General features: G+C 41.9%; 1 long non-coding RNA gene across 2 annotated transcripts; it reads right to left on the reverse strand.

Moving 5' to 3' along the window:
- Positions 1–1,357: 1,357 nt before the first annotated feature.
- Positions 1,358–3,136, reverse strand: LOC148024984 (uncharacterized). 2 transcript variants are annotated; one of them, XR_015693379.1, is made up of 4 exons: positions 3,122–3,136; positions 2,795–2,881; positions 2,055–2,581; positions 1,358–1,667 (listed from the first exon to the last, which is right to left on the reverse strand). It is a non-coding gene; the product is annotated as an uncharacterized LOC148024984 (long non-coding RNA). The 2 variants fall into 2 exon arrangements; XR_015693378.1 differs by lacking the exons at positions 2,795–2,881; positions 3,122–3,136 and having other exon boundaries at positions 2,055–2,787.
- Between the last annotated feature and the right edge of the window lie 5,892 nt (positions 3,137–9,028).

Raw genomic sequence — 9,028 nt, forward strand, 5'->3', positions numbered from 1 at the left:
CTCTCCTTCTCCTTCTCTCTCTCTCCTCCCTTCCCTTCTCTCTCCCAATCCTCCTCTTCTTATCCTCTCCCTCTACCTTTTTCCCTTCACGGCCCAAACAAGGAGGCCGTTTAACTTTTTTGAGGGCCTAGGTGGTCGTTTATTTGGAGGCCCAGGGGAGGGACCCACGATGCAAGTTGACCAAGGGGTGACGTGTTTGGGAGGGCCACAACACTGTCGCGAGGAGAGGGGGAGAATGATCGTTGGTAAATCAGAGGGTAAGGAAGGATGGGATGCTTCGGGCAACTGATGCGGCCTTGTCAGGTTGGCGCCTGAGCTTGATAGTCCCCGAGTCCAGCCTCTGTGAGATTGAGGCTTGCTGTAGAAATGTGGGCATGAAAGGGTTGTCCTCCCGACACAGAGAGAAAAAGGATGATATATTCTTACTGCGGCTGAGACCACATGGTGGGTGGGAGCCTCCACTTGATCGGGAGCAGCTGGCTACGGCACAGTTATACATCCAGGGATATTCTATACAAAGGGGGGGTTTGTGCAGCAGGACGGTGAGCTGGCATGAGATGGCATAGCCTCCGTCCTGGGGAGGGGCGAAGCCCTCCCCTTCCCTATAAAAGGGGAGGAGATAGCTGGCATGACCACCCTCCACCTGGAGGGTGCATGCCTCCCCCCAACATCCACCACTCCCACTCTCTCTCCCCCTCCCCCAACTGCTGTCGGTGAGGAGAGAGGGGGAATAATAAAAAAATTTGAACTAAAATAATAAAAAATTTCCTTTTAAAATTCTTGGGAGGGTTTCTATGGCCCATTACACTCATACCCCTCCCCCTATGTGGCTATCTAGTCCTTGTTATAGGTTACATTTTTACCTCCATTGTGGCCATATTTCACTTCTTTCACCCCATCTCCACCACCATATGTGCTCCTCTTCCTTCTCCCATTTCAAAAACAATTTTGGATCACTTTTTTACTCCTATAGTAGTCCAAATTTGGTTGAATTTCTAATAATACAAACATTCTTGTATTTGTCTCCTTTTTTCTCACATTACTATGCTTTCATCTAGCCTTGTCAATTATTCCAAGGATATCAATTTGAGTAGAATAAGATCTCTTTAGTGTGCATATCAAGATGGCTCTTGAGTAAAAATCTCTAGTCATATTTTGCCCCCCCGCCCCCTCTTATTGGGCCTCATATTTCCATGTACAATAGGGCTAAAAGCATGATGACATACATGCTAAAAAAGTATTGATGTACTTTGTCAACAATTTCTTGAAAGTAGTTTGCAAGCCATTTAAATAATGAAAGTGCTGTTATATTGAGCACAATTATAAGTGGGTTATACGAGAAGTGAAATTTCTTAGATTTGCAAAAGGAAATAGATTTTGACTATTGACACCATTGAATACAATTGTAACCCTACCAACATAGTTACAAGAGTTTGTTTATACAGAGAGAGGCTTTATGCCATAATATATTTATCTCTACAGAACATATACTTTTTTTACTTAAAATTTGATACATATGTATTGAAGCGGAGAAAGCGAGAGCTTTTGGGGCCGAACTATAGTATAGTTGCAATGGATTTGTACATCAAAGTCCATTACATTATTAGGCTACCAAATTCTTCAAATTCGCCACTCCAACATTTCATAGATTAGCAGTAGATGGGAGCCTGCTAAGAAACATGAAACCATTAGCGTTGATATGAGAAAGAGGGGAGAAATAAAAAAACAATACAAATTAGTAATCGCCAAGAAACTTCAAGCCATGAACATTAGTAGCATTGTCAACCTTTATCGTAGCTTGAACTATCTTTTGTTGGACTACCCTTTATCGTGCCTGCAACTATGTTGTAATGAACTACCCTTCATCCTAGCTTTAAATTGAATTAGGGATTTGTCATTTCTTCAATTCCAATGTTTTAACATCCCATGAATACCTCCTTAATAAGGATTCCTCTTCCTTTCTCACCACACTAAGTCATCATGATCACCAAATTATTCTCCAGTGTAGGTAAGATGCAAAGCCAATCATATACAAAGAGCTAGGTGCAAGTTACCTTTCAAGGGTGAGGGTGTCCAGGAGGGTGTCCAGGGCCTTTGCCAACCGGCCCTTTAGGCCCCTTCGGGCCAGGACCCTTAGGACCTGGGCCTTTAGGTCCTTTGTGGCCAGGACCCTTAGGTCCCTTGTATCCTGGGCCCTTAGGCCCCTTGTATGGTCCGCCGTGGCCAGTTGGCTCCGTCACGGCCTGCTCACGATCAGCCCGGGCGACTTCTTGCATCATCACCAGCGCAAGCAGCAGCGCTGCCGCCACGACTAAGAGAAGGCGGCTCTTGGCAGCCATGCTCTGAGGTTATAAAGGCGACTAGGATATGTGAATGAGGAAGGCGGACGGATGGCAAGTAGAACTGCACGCTGCTCGTCGAGGGAGACCGGCTCCATTTATATGGGAGACGCGGACGAGCTAGGACGATGATCAATAATCATTAAAGCAGAGTCCTAAGTCCGGTCGAACTCCCTGCCTCTGAGAGAGATCAGAGAGATCAGAGAGAGGGAAGGAGGGATCGCGTGTGTGGGCACTTAACTCTGAGCACAGGAAATTATCAAAAGTGAGAAAACCTCAGACACAAAAAAATAAAAAACGGCTGCAACGATTATTCAGGTAAGACGTCTCTCTCTCTCTCTTTCTTTCAGATAGGACGTCTCTCTCTCTCTCTCTCAGTCTGTTGCATCACACACACACACCGACACACACACACTCTCTCTCTCTCTCTGGCAGTGTCGCTCCTTTAATCGTACCGCCAAAAGGCTCTGCCACCCGTGACCAGGCGAGTCCAGCTTCTCATGCTTTCTGACATCTGCCCTTCACTGGCTTCCAAGTTCCACCTGCACCGACCAGGCTCAGTAAGAAAACAGAAAGCTACATGACTACCGAGAGGCGAATTGCACCTGCAGGCTACCACCCAGCTTGAAATGCGGATTTCATATTGATCGAAAATGTATATGATTATTACAGCATCTCGGACGCAACGTGGATTCAATTATTTGAAGGAAAGTTTGAAGACCATATTAGGCTTTGCCTTGGCAATTCTAAGGATAGACAAAAAAAATATCCCCTTCAAGTACCTTCATGCATTCATAAAGCGGACTCCCATGATTGTCAAACGGAAGGTCTCGGTTCCTTCTATTCCACAAACTTAAGAGTTGCCGCAGAAACGAGGTTGAGTAATCTCCGCTTGGCCTCATCCACATTGCTCCAATTAGCAAAGAAGGAAGCTTCCTTTGATCCACTTCCTAACTTTCCTATGAAGGGGCACCAAAGGAATGCAATCCTAGAAGAGTGTTTCACCCACTTACAAAAAGGACAAAGACGAGAAATCGGGAGTCTCTTGGCTAAATAGGATATGAAGGGAAGCTTTTTAAACATTAGCCTCCATCTAAAAATATGGCATTAGCTTCCCTAATTAACATTTCAATCTCTTGCACCATGAAGTGACTTTGGTCATGGGGAAATCCTTCCTCCATTTGGTCCAAATTGCCATATGTATAATAGGGGAAGGCCCAATTAAATCTATGCCCCTCGATGATAGCTCCAGAGTTGCTTCTCGCCTTCACTTTGGATTTGTCAACTAAAAGTGATTAGCAATAGCTCTTGGACAAGGATGAATCAGAAGTCCTATTATATTGCATGCTCCAGGTAGCATCTCTTAGCACAGGCTGCCAACTTTAACCAATGCCCGAGCAACATAGGATTGAGCTATAATTTTAATTTTGAAATGTCAACAAGAGATAACATCCTGCCAATCATCACCAACCCACTTGGATCCCATGATTGGTATGCTACTAATTGAGAATTTTAACAATGCAGTGCAGGGTTGGCACATCTCCATTCTCTTCAAGAGACCAATACTAAGTACCTTACCTTTGTGGGCGAAGGCTTTAAGCCCAACTCTCCCATTAGCTCCATCATAGTTAGATATTCCTAGCTTATTTGATGAGCGTTCCCTTTGTATTGGTAGGACCACATAAACCTTCTAATCAACTTCTCAATCTTGTTCCATGAGGATAGACTAGAGCACATATTGATGAGGATAGGATTCCTAGACAAGGGTGAATCACCAACACTATCATACTACATGCTCCAAGTAGCATCTATCAACAAGGTCTTCTAGCTTTTAACCAATGCATTGGAACAAAGTTGCATCGAGCTATTTTAATTTTGAGATGCCAAAACATGAGATGACATCTTACCAAGCAACCCACTCTCGCATCCCATGATTGGAATGCTATTGATCTAGAATGTTTTAGCAATGTAGTTTGGGGCTAACATACTTCCATTCTCTTCACAAGACCAATGACAAGTATCTTACATTTGTGGACCAAGGCTGCAAGCCCAACACCCCCATAAGCTCTATTAGCAGTGGGATATTCCTAATTAACTTGATGAGGGTTGCTTTTGTCTTGGTAGGACTGCAAAAACCTTATAATCAACTTCTCAATCTTCCTTCATCAATATAGACTAAAGCACAACAAGAAACCTATACAAAATATGGGTGAAGTAAAAAATATATTTAGCTACAGTGATCTTATGAGAAAAAGATAGGGGACCATTTGTTCCATTCACCTTCAAACTTGTTGTAAAACCACTAAAATCTCTACTTTAGAGTAATGCTGACTCCAATAGGAGCTCCCAAATACCTTAGTATTTCTCTTGGCATGATTAGCTTGAGCCCATAATTGAACATCCATTGTTTGAGGTCTTTTCATGAGTGGAGAAAGAGCTCAATTTAGGAATGATTCACTCTAAAGGTTGACAACTCTGAGAACTTAGCATATGTGTCCAAAAGCTTGCCCATCCACTCATTAGCTACTACGATGGACACATTGTCATATGCCAAAAACAGAGCAATGTATAAGCCACAGGGAAGGGTTAATCCTCTAATGACCCCATCTTGCATCATTTTTATTCAAGATTGTGGAGAAGTGGGTCATTAATTAGAGCAAACACTAGGGGAGCCAACAAGCACCCTTATTTGATAGATCACCCAAACATGAAAGGTTTAGCGATGCCCCATTTGATAGATCACTTGAACATGAAAGGTTTAGTGATGGCCCCATTTCTATTGATTGATGGTGAAGCATTATTGAATAAGTGTACTTTTTTAGTGAACTTACGTAGGTGAGCTTTTGAGCCATAAAATGAAAAGGACAAGGTTTTATATCCATTGTGAGGCCATCCAAGGCTTGTAAACACAAATTAGTTAGATCAGTTCTTCATTATAACTTCTCACTCCACAAAGCATTAATCAAGTTCAAAAAAGAAACTATTGTAGCTTGTATTCATGGTATGAAGACTCCAAGCACTTGGAAGACCTTGTTCGATGACTAGACAAAGTAGCACTATGTGAGTGTTGGAGTAATGTAAAAGTGTGAGTGATATTTGTGATAGTGTTTATAAAATTGACGTGTGGGCAAGTCAAGTTGATGTTATGTGCCTGAATGGAGTTGATTAAAACTCGAAAAGTTGTGCAAATAAATTCGCAAAAATGTGCTCGTCATGGAAGCATTTCCCAACCTTTTGTGTGCCTTCTTTTCTCTTGTTTGTTTTGAGAGATGGGACATACTTACAAGTAAACTGTCTCTATATCCCATAAGACCTCAAAAATTCACTAAACTTATTTTTTTAAAGCAGATACTCTGTCCCTCCATGTAACCTCAAGTACTTAACTTTCAATCCTGTTTTTGTTTCAATAGCAACATTGAAAGTTTGAAGTGCTCAAATATATCACTCTTTTCCTTCATGAAATACATTCATACCTTTCTTAAACAATCATCAATAAGCATGATAAAATATTTACCACCACCAAGATATATGTTCTATAAAGCCCCCCAAACATTTGTATGTATAATATTAAGTATATTCTTGCTCACGTCTATATCATGCGCAAAAGGTTATCTTGTCTACTTACCAAACCGATATGCTTCACACACTTTATGACATTCTACATCTCTAAATGTTTGCAACCACTCCTTTTCCTTAATTATATGCATAGTAGCATTCATAGCAAGAATTTCAACATCTAAAGTGAACATATGGCTAACTCTACTTCCTTTTGCGATCAACGTGCACTTATCATTAAAATCTTCTACAAAATAACCTTTTGTATTAAATTAAATATGTAGCCCTTACTCTACCATTTGACCAACAAACATTAAATTCTTTGTGATGGATGACACATGTAATATGTCTATGCATAATCTAGATTTTGTAAATCCTGTGTCTCTCCAAACCATTCAGTATAGTTGGTCCTATGATTAGATGTACTTGAATCAATATACCATACTTCATCATGTATTCCCTTTCCTGTAACAATATTTATCATGGTTGCATAATAAACGAATGCTCATTTGTGTCTCCATTCTATTGTTAAAACAATGCATAGCTTTCTTGCTACAGTTTACCATTCTGGACATCATACTTCTTAGCATAACAATAGGCTGCAATATGACTTATTTTTCCACAATAATAACAAACAATACTAGAATTACTAAAGCCTCTATTTTTTCATTCACCTCTTTCTTTAGAGCTTCCCTGAACTCTCTAAAGTTATGATAGTCTTTTGAATATCGTATATCAGTAAATTGTTGATTTAACTTGTTTTGCTAGTTATGACAAGTACATTCCATATCACGACCTCTTAAAGAGGACCTAGCAAATCTCCTAGTGTTAGCCTAGCACATGGCCCTATAGATACACATGTTTGAGTATGTAAAACTACAACAAAAAGGCCTCATAGACGCACTTTTAGACGCGATTTTTGAATATAGAGAAAATCTTACTGGTGCGTCTATACGGCTGTCTATTTGCGCGTCTACCATTTCACGTCTATAATCGCATGTATCAACGAATTTACACGCAAAAATAGACGCGCAATAGACGCACATATACACGTGCATATAGACACGCTGGTAGATGCACTTTTACAAGCACTGGTAGACGCGAACGGAAAACAAAAAATCTCATTTTTTTAAAAAGATGTTTAATTTCTTTTTAAAATTTGAATTATGGAGCGCGTGTATAAGCACGTGTAATCTGCACTATAGACGCGCGTATAAACGCGGATTTCTGCAATTTAGACGCGTGGATAGACACGCAAAACAAAACTAGAAAAAAAAAAACTAGAACCACATGCTCTCTGGTTTTTTTTCCCCTCCTCCCATACATCAGATTGTGCATTTGGGAAAAAGACAATGTATCTTACAGGCACAAGAATTGAAAATAAAAGTCCATGTATTCATTATAGATCAAAAGCATTTACATGGGAAGTTTAAGTGCTTGCGACCTAAAGCATGGCCGCAAGCAGTAGGCTCAAAGATGGATCATACATATACAAGAAAATAAGGCCTCATGAGGAGGTATGGTACTCCTCTACAAATCTGAAGAAGAAACATCTTCGCTAGTACCACCATGGCTACTAGCGTCGCTATCCCCCTCCTCGCTATGCTCCACATCCGAGTTCACCTACACACTTAAGTGCTTGCGACCTAAAGCATGGCCGCAAGCAGTAGGCTCAAAGATGGATCATACATATACAAGAAAATAAGGCCTCATGAGGAGGTATGGTGCTCCTCTACGAATCTGAAGAAGAAACATCTTCGCTAGTACCACCATGGCTACTAGCGTCGCTATCCCCCTCCTCGCTATGCTCCACATCCGAGTTCGCCTACACACACAAAAGATCAATGTTGCTGACATAGACATGGTGGAGAAAAAGTTATAATTAGCTATACTTTTAATAGGAAAGTAAGAAAAACATACCTCCTCTGGCTATCGAATCCTCATGGCCTGGTTGTATTGGTCCTCAGTGATGAGACCCTTCTCATAGAAGTAAAGCCATGTGGCTACGCGGTTATGGCCTCGATGGTAACCTACCTCTCTAGGAGTAGGTATCCTACCAACGATAGTAGTCTGCAAAATAATTATGATATATACAAGCAATTATGAGTCACAATATATTAGAATAAATTATATAAAGAATTGAAAGAAATATAAATTTTAAAAAACTAGAAATCAAAATATATTTACAAACTCTGCCTCCCACGACTCTCTGCCACCCGATCCATAATGCGACGATTCCATGGTTTCCATTTGGATTCGTCGCGCCTCTGCATATTGGTGACTCTTCACTTTCTCTGTTGCTTTCTTCTTGGCTTTCTTCCACTCTATGCGGTGGCACATAGGTGGTTGGCTATAGGCTCCACGCCCTTCCTCCTGCCTCCATAGTGAGTCCCTGGCCCGTGTCATGAGGTGGGATCTTTTGTTGTGAAGCATATCCCTCACTTTTGTGCGTCCCTAATCATTCGAGAATCGCTGACCCTCAGGATTTGGGTACCTCCTATGGACTGCCCTCAACACCTCCTGCCACAAGCCGCTTTTCTAATTTTTGAAGGCAATGAAACAATCTTTATACATCGCATGCACGACGCTCCTCATGTACGCCATTACATCCCTTCCTTCATCATCATGAAAGATGCCACCAGCATCTGTAACTCTATAGTACTAGCGTACAACCTCCTCTACGTGATTTACTAGTGAGGGTGATCGCTCGCCACCTCCTAGGCAACCCCCACACAAGCCTCGTCCTTCCCCTCGACTCTCCCTCCTCCCTCTCTATCGACTACCCTCTGCCTCGTTGGACGCACGTGCTTCTGCAGATGCACGTGCTTCTGCAGATGCTTGTGCTCCAGCCGATGCATGTACATGTGCTGCACGTGGAGTACCTACATATGGAGTACCTGCATGTGGAGTACCTGCATGTGGAGTTTGGGAAGTAGTACCAGGCAAAGACGTGAGAGGCGTTCCAAACATGACACTGAACACCTCGTCTGCTGTGGGAGAGTGGCCAAGGTGTCTGGTCATCTCTCCCATGAAGTCTTCCCTACTAGGAAAACCTCCAGAAAATGCATTGACCCCCTGCCAAACGAGGCCAATGTATCATTCATGCGATCCAAATCCGGGTCATTGCTAGATGA

The sequence above is a fragment of the Lygodium microphyllum genome, chromosome 15, assembly GCF_053477565.2.
Source record: "Lygodium microphyllum isolate KBCC chromosome 15, Lygodium_microphyllum_v1.1.10, whole genome shotgun sequence".
In the NCBI taxonomy this organism is placed as follows: domain Eukaryota; kingdom Viridiplantae; phylum Streptophyta; class Polypodiopsida; order Schizaeales; family Lygodiaceae; genus Lygodium; species Lygodium microphyllum.